Genomic DNA, 7,283 nt, shown 5'->3' on the forward strand with positions numbered 1-7,283 from the left:
TGACGTACGAAAAAAAAAACCACATGATTGGAAAAAACAGCCTATGCCGATTCAGATGGTGTTTTAATTTTGTAATCTAAATTTGTCATTTAAGTGAAAAACATCTCTTTTATTGTTTTTATTTAGTTTATTCTTTTTTCTATGCTGTTGGAAACACTACATGTGCGTGAAGATGTTCTGTTGTTAATATGTTCAAATAAATCAGTATTTTAAAATGCAATATTTAATGTTTCACACAAAATAGACACAATTTTTTTTTATATTAAATAATAATTTTATATTAATCTGACCAGTTAACAGTTAATATTCAGTTAACGAGCGCCGGTTGCTGGTTGGAAATATATATATATATACATACATATATATATATATATATACACACACATACATATATACATATACATATATATATATATATATATATATATATATATATATATATATATATATATATATATATATATATATATATATATATATATATATATATACATATATACATATATACATATATATATATATACATATATACATATACATATATACATATATATATACATATATACATATATACATATATACATATATACATATATATATACATATATACATATATATATATATATATATATATATATATACATATATATATACATATATACATATATATATATATATACATATATATATATATATATATATATATATATACACACATATACATATATATACATATATATACATACATATATACACACATATACATATATATACATATATATACATATATATACATATATATATATATATATATATATATATCTCGAACGGCTGTAACTATAAACTACTGTTTTTATCTTCAGTAGGTTATGGACACAATATGTTAATTCTAATGGTTTAATCAAATTAATTCGATTTTTGGAAATTATCAAGCGACCCCCCCCCCCTTCCTATATGGTCCTGGCTCCCCACTTTGGGAACCACTCAATGAAGGGACTAAGTCAAAGGAAAAAATGAATGAATGAATGAATGAATGAATAAATGAATAAATGAAAACTGTATCCACAGCTGTATCCTGTCTAGACTTTACCTGTTTCTCCATTATGCTTGCTTTGTTTACCATTGGTTGCCTGGTTTCCAATACTACAGCCACTTTAACAACTTGATGGAAACACAACTAATTCACATTTGGCTTTTTTGCTAACTTTGAAAAGATTTGCTTCACAATAGGATAGAAACTCAACTTTTAAATCCAGTTTCGCAATCACAGACACACAGAAAACAGTGATTTGACTAGTGCTTTTCACATGGCACATTTTGGCTTTTCTTTTTTGTTTTTTTAAAAGTACTTCATAAACACAACCATGATTGTTTAAATTAGGGCTGGGTGATATGGATTACATATTTTCCATATTAAACAATAACAATATACAGTATATTTCGCTATCAGTTGTTAATGCTTCCATATTTAAAAGAGTATTCCATGACTGAAGCTACAAATTAGAGTCCATTAAATAGCATAACATATTTTCAGTGGTCGACAATATTTGTCGCACGAATATTCAGTGCATCTCTAATATCAACACACTTCTAGATTTCCATTGTTGCACATTTCTGCTGGGTGATTGGCTATTAGATCAAAATGAAAAGGTAAAAGAAGTAAAAAAGGTCCAAAGCTTATCATTGCTATTGACATAAATTTTATTGCGATTTGATATAATATCGTTTATCGGCCAGCCCTAGTTTAATTTTTTTACATAAATCCAATATGTGGGAAAAAAAGGCAAATTGTAATATACTTACTGACAAGTGTAACATTCTTTTTGTCAACAAGCTTTCCGATTAAGACAAGCACTTCATAATCGCCTTGTCTTGAATGGTTTATCCCTAAAAGAATTAGGGACAGAGTCTCTGCTTTAACTTGCAGTTCGACTCCAGCGGTAGTCACATTATCGCACGCATTATTTCTGAAACAGAGCTGTGCTATCATTTTTTTCTTGTCATTTCCTTGAAAAATCACTTTCACTTGATCGGCCCTCTCCAGGTCAGAAAAATTGAAGGGAATGGTGATATTCTGTCCATCAGTTGCCACAACCTCCTCTCCATGAGTATGCACAGTGGCTGTTGAAGAAAGATAAATCAATTAGCTTTTTTTTTTATCTGTAAGATGTTGAGTTACACATATTCTTATTCAAGACATGTAAAATGAGTTTCAGCTCAAAACTCACTTTCAAAAGGAATTATTTTTAAGCTGCTGAAATACACTTCCAGATTTACAGCCATTTGAAAAAGGACAACCCTTTGAATTTAATGGTTTTACAAATCAGGACATAAACTATATGGTCATTAGCAGGTCTTAATAATTAAAAAATAAAACCTCGGGTGAAGAGCGTATCATTATTTACTGAACAAAATTAAAGCAAATATAGAAAAGACAAGGGGGACAAACTTATGATTTTGTATCAAAAATGAATAGTCCTGCTTTTTTGGATGATCTTCTCATTTTTTAGATCATTCTGGAGGAGTTTTGGTGTTTCTGCGTTTTAGTCAGGATGAGTTCTGCACTTTGACTAACAGCTTGTTTGTGTTTGCTTTCTTCTTAAGCTGTTGTGTTGTGGATTTGCTGCTGTGTTTAGGATCATCGTCTTGTTCAGAGCCCAGTTTTGGCACAGCTTTAGTCTTTGTGATGAGTGTGTTCAGTTCACACACACCTGAAGCTCACGACTAACACACTGACAAACTTCTGATGAGTTTAGGTGTTTTATTACACTTTCTGACTTATGTTCATCCTATATTTTATTATATATTTTATTTTCCACACTTTAAGACCTGCCAAAGATCAGATCATCATAATTTTATGTCCTATATGTAAAAAATAGAATTTACTTACAATAACAATTAATCTATTTAACAATTATACACTATATTCCTATGAAAACTTGAGACATTATTATTGTTGCTAATAAATGTCTTCATTTGTTTTATATTTTATCAGTCTCTTTCAGATACCTGCATATTCTGAATTACATATACTCTATCTTTTGTACAACTCATAATAACTACCCATAAGCTCCTCCTGTTGCTCTGCCTAAAATAGAGTGATGTACATTAAAGGGCACCTATTTTACCCCTTTTTCAATGGTTTAAGATAAGCCTTTTGTGTCTCCAGAATGTGTCTAAAGTCTCAGCTCAAAATACCCATCAGATAATTTAGAAAAATAATATCCTGATGTACCACTGTGCTCCTTTTTCATATTACTCTTTCATTTTTTAATAATTGCACACTAAAATCATGGAAAATACAGTGTCGTGATATTTATATATTTCCATCACGCGGGTCACGTGACCTGTCACTGGCTGGTGGCAGCCGCCAGTGTCCAACTGTCGGGTAGCCTGACCTGCCAGTGGCAGCCGCATCTAACCCGGCATTTGACAACTAGCAAGTGAGTCATGTGACCAACCAGTGCCTGGCTGGTGGGTCAGGTGTCCTATTAGTGGCTGCTTGGTGGCCATTAACAACTAGCTGGTGGGTCAGGTGTCCTACCAGTGGCCGCTGGCAACTGGCTGGTAGGTCAGGTGTCCTACCAGTGACTGGTTGGTGGCAGTTAGCAACTGGCTGGTGGGTCAGGTGTCCTACCAGTGGCTGCTGGCAACTGGCTGATAGGTCAGGTGTCCTACCAGTGGCCGCTGGCAACTGGCTGATAGGTCAGGTGTCCTACCAGTGACCGCTGGCAACTGGCTGGTAGGTCAGGTTTCCTACCAGTGGCCACTGGCAATAGGCTGGTAGGTCAGGTGTCCAACCAGTGACTGGTTGGTGGCAGTTAGCAACTGGCTGGTGGGTCAGGTGTCCTACCAGTGGCTGCTGGCAACTGGCTGGTAGGTCAGGTGTCCTACCAGTGGCCATTAACAACTGGCTGGTAGGTCAGGTGTCCTACCAGTGACTGGTTGGTGGCAGTTATCAACTCGCTGGTGGGTCAGGTGTCCTATCACTGGCCGCTGGCAACTGGCTGGTAGGTCAGGTGGCCTACCAGTTACTGGTTGGTGGCAGTTAGCAACTGGCTGGTGGGTCAGGTGTCCTATCACTGGCCGCTGGCAACTGGCTGATAGGTCAGGTGTCCTACCAGTGACTGGTTGGTGGCCATTAACAACTGGCTGGTAGGTCAGTTGTCCTACCAGTGACTGGTTGGTGGCAGTTATCAACTCGCTGGTGGGTCAGGTGTCCTACCAATGGCCACTTGATAGCAGTTGGCAACTGGCAGGTCATATAAGCTTTCATTGCATCAAATGTTTTTAACAATAAACAATATGAACACTTTTACAGATTTATTCTTCATAATGGGACATTTTCAGAATGTTTATTACAATAAGAGTCCTCAAATTTAGAAGATATGGAAAAGTCTTTGGTTGCTTTCAATTTATCTAAAAATAATATAATGGAGTTGTACATTTAGACATTGGGCACATTCAGTGCCACGGCCGTCATGCCCTTCCAGCTGCAACCCATATCTGGGAAACATCCATACACACTCATACACTTCACCTGTACCGCATGTCATTGGACTGTGGGGGAAACCGGAGCACCCGGAGGAAACCCACGTGAACGCAGAACATGCAAACTCCACACAGAAATGCCAACTGACCCAGCCGAGGCTCGAACCAGCGACCTTCTTGCTGTGAGGCAAGGGCATTACCTACGGCGCCACCGCGTCGCCTCATGCAAAACTGTTTTTTTTTAAACAGAAGTGTTGTAGTATAACCAGCAGGACAGCAGTGACGTGTGATCTGAATTTGGTGAAATAAAGTAATTTACAGTAAAGTTATTGAATATATTTTCATAATAAAAATTCATTCAAAATATACAAAAAAATTTTTTAAACCAAGTTTAAAAATTTGATGATGAATTTTATGGCAGTATAATGTGTTAGAGGGAAGTTATTGACAACTTTTGTAGTATTGGTTTTCGCGTTTTGCTCTTTGTAGATGGTCCCTAAGGATCGGTCTCTCTTCGCAGCCTGCGCATAGAGATCAATACTGTTAAATTTCGACGGTTGAAAAGAGGTCCTATTTGTGTAGGAAAAATGTTACAGTCATGAGTTATTGATCCGGAAAATGCTGAGGGGAGACGTGACCAGCCAGTTATAATCTCGGCTATTTGAGGACCGTATTTGGAATTAAGCTGACTAATATACACCATTTCATGATAGGAAATCAATGCATCAATGTATAAAGCTGCAAAGAAAGTTAAAGCAAACACGGTAAACTCGGAGCTCGCTGTCTGCTGACTGAAGATAATTAGCTAATTAGCTTCAGTAACCCACCAGTCTGAACGTGGTAAGAACTTCTTTAAGGAAACATTGCTGCAAATGTCAGTGACGGAAACATATAGACTCTAATTAATACCCAATGAAAAAGCACTTCATAAAATTATACTCATGATGATAACAAGTAAATAAATGCAGAGAAAGAAAAAGCGAAAAGGACACACCAGACGCAATTGCAACTAACCCGCTACTGGCAGGTCACATGACCAGGCAGCTGGACACTGGCGGTTGCTGCCAGTCAGTTGAAGATTGAACCCCGACTCAGTGCATGTTGTTCAGTCCGAGACCCACTCTTTACGTACATCAAACAGACAGCGAAGATCATTGATTTCTAAAGATAACAAACTTTAAACGCTGCGATTTTGTACATACAAATCACAGGAAGCGCTAATCGGTTTAACGTTACTACAAATTAAAGATCCTTATACATATAACGTTTCCCTTATTGGGTAATAGTTCATTCCAATAGACATTTTAGCTGACAAGATGCGCAAACGTTACCCCTGTTGTTTTACAGAAATATTACTGGTCGACCTACCGTTAGCATCAGATGCACAATCATCAAGCACAATCACCAAGCAGCGCGAATTTGTGAAACGGTAAAGTATAACTACGTTTTAAAGCATTTCACAAACGGGGAATTTAAAACGATGACAAAAATATTTTTCCAACAAGAACGATTCATTATTAAATTAGAAATATGGGAGAAAACTACCGTACGGTTTTGGTACGGACAGCAAGCTGTAGGCTACGTGAAAACACAAATACATAAAGTTACCTGTAGCAAAAAGTAAAAGGAGGATGATCATCTTCAACACGCAAACACACACACACACACACCGAAGCGCCTTTACTGTGTGTTTTTGATTCTTTTTCGGTTGTTGTACAAAAATGTCCTTCCTTCGCTTCTTTATCTAATTTATTTTTTGTAATGTTACATTACTAATGTAGTCATTTTCAAATATAGTAGTAAAAATTCCATACAGTCCGCATTTGACACAGCAGGTGAGCCGTGTGGCAAATCTACTTTTGATCCGCTTCGAAACAGTGAATCGGTTCAATTGATTCAAAGCTTTAGATCCCTATTTGAAACCCTTGAGCGCAGTTAAAAACGTCTGCCTAAAACTATGTTAACGTTACTTTAGGTAGTGTATTTTGAACCATTTCTAAATAGGTTTAGGAATAAAATATTTAGTTCAATATGGGATCAAATTCAGACAATTAGGTACATTTGTGATGTATATTTCTGATATATGTTAAAATAGCAGAATCAAGCTCTCGGATGTAATAAAAACGGTTAACTTACTTGACAACAAAGGGAGATTGTCGAAGGAAAACGAGCACCACTAAAGTATGACGGTTGTCCACGGTGGTGTTCTTCTGCTGTACAGTCAACACCCTATCGCCTATCGTTATTCCTATAGACTGATTTCACGCGGCTGCCATTTTTAAAAGCGAAATCGAGGCTGCGGTGGGAAGAAACCCGGAAGTATCGTTGGGAGTTACATTAGAACGTTGTGTACTTGGCTGTATATCTTATCAGCGAATAGAAAGAGACACAAATTTATCATTGCACCGCCTTCTGAGTGACCCGAAGGTCCGTTCTGAATGAATGGTGAAAATATAAAAGGATATCAGAGCTCATTTTCAGCTAAGTTAAGGGGAAACGGCACTAGTTATCTATTGTTTTCTTTCCCAAACACACGTTTTAGATGCCATTTATCAAACTCGAGTTAATAAACTGATTCTTTCACTATATTAGACTTGTCACGTTACTGAATTAAAAGAAAATTTGTCAATTTCCCGCTAAGATTTAAAGCACTGTTGATGGCTTTCTTAAAACAGCGCTGATTGGCCATTGTGTTCACGTGCTCAACAGATATGCTTGTGATTGGCCGAGAAGGTCATCAGTTCACCATCCGCTGTTTACTGAGCACAAACACAGACGAGCCAAGCGATCTG

General features: G+C 36.7%; 1 long non-coding RNA gene across 1 annotated transcript in view; it reads right to left on the reverse strand.

The window, feature by feature from the left end:
* LOC130216812 (uncharacterized) overlaps positions 1-6,848 on the reverse strand; it is a 7,556-nt gene extending 708 nt beyond the window's left edge. Inside the window, exons 1-2 of the long non-coding RNA XR_008835833.1 lie at positions 6,628-6,848; positions 1,804-2,121 (exon numbers count right to left, since the gene is read on the reverse strand). This is a non-coding gene — a long non-coding RNA (uncharacterized LOC130216812). The remainder of the gene's footprint in view (positions 1-1,803; positions 2,122-6,627) is intronic.
* Positions 6,849-7,283: the final 435 nt, after the last annotated feature.

The sequence above is a fragment of the Danio aesculapii genome, chromosome 23 (assembly GCF_903798145.1).
Source record: "Danio aesculapii chromosome 23, fDanAes4.1, whole genome shotgun sequence".
NCBI lineage: Eukaryota > Metazoa > Chordata > Actinopteri > Cypriniformes > Danionidae > Danio > Danio aesculapii.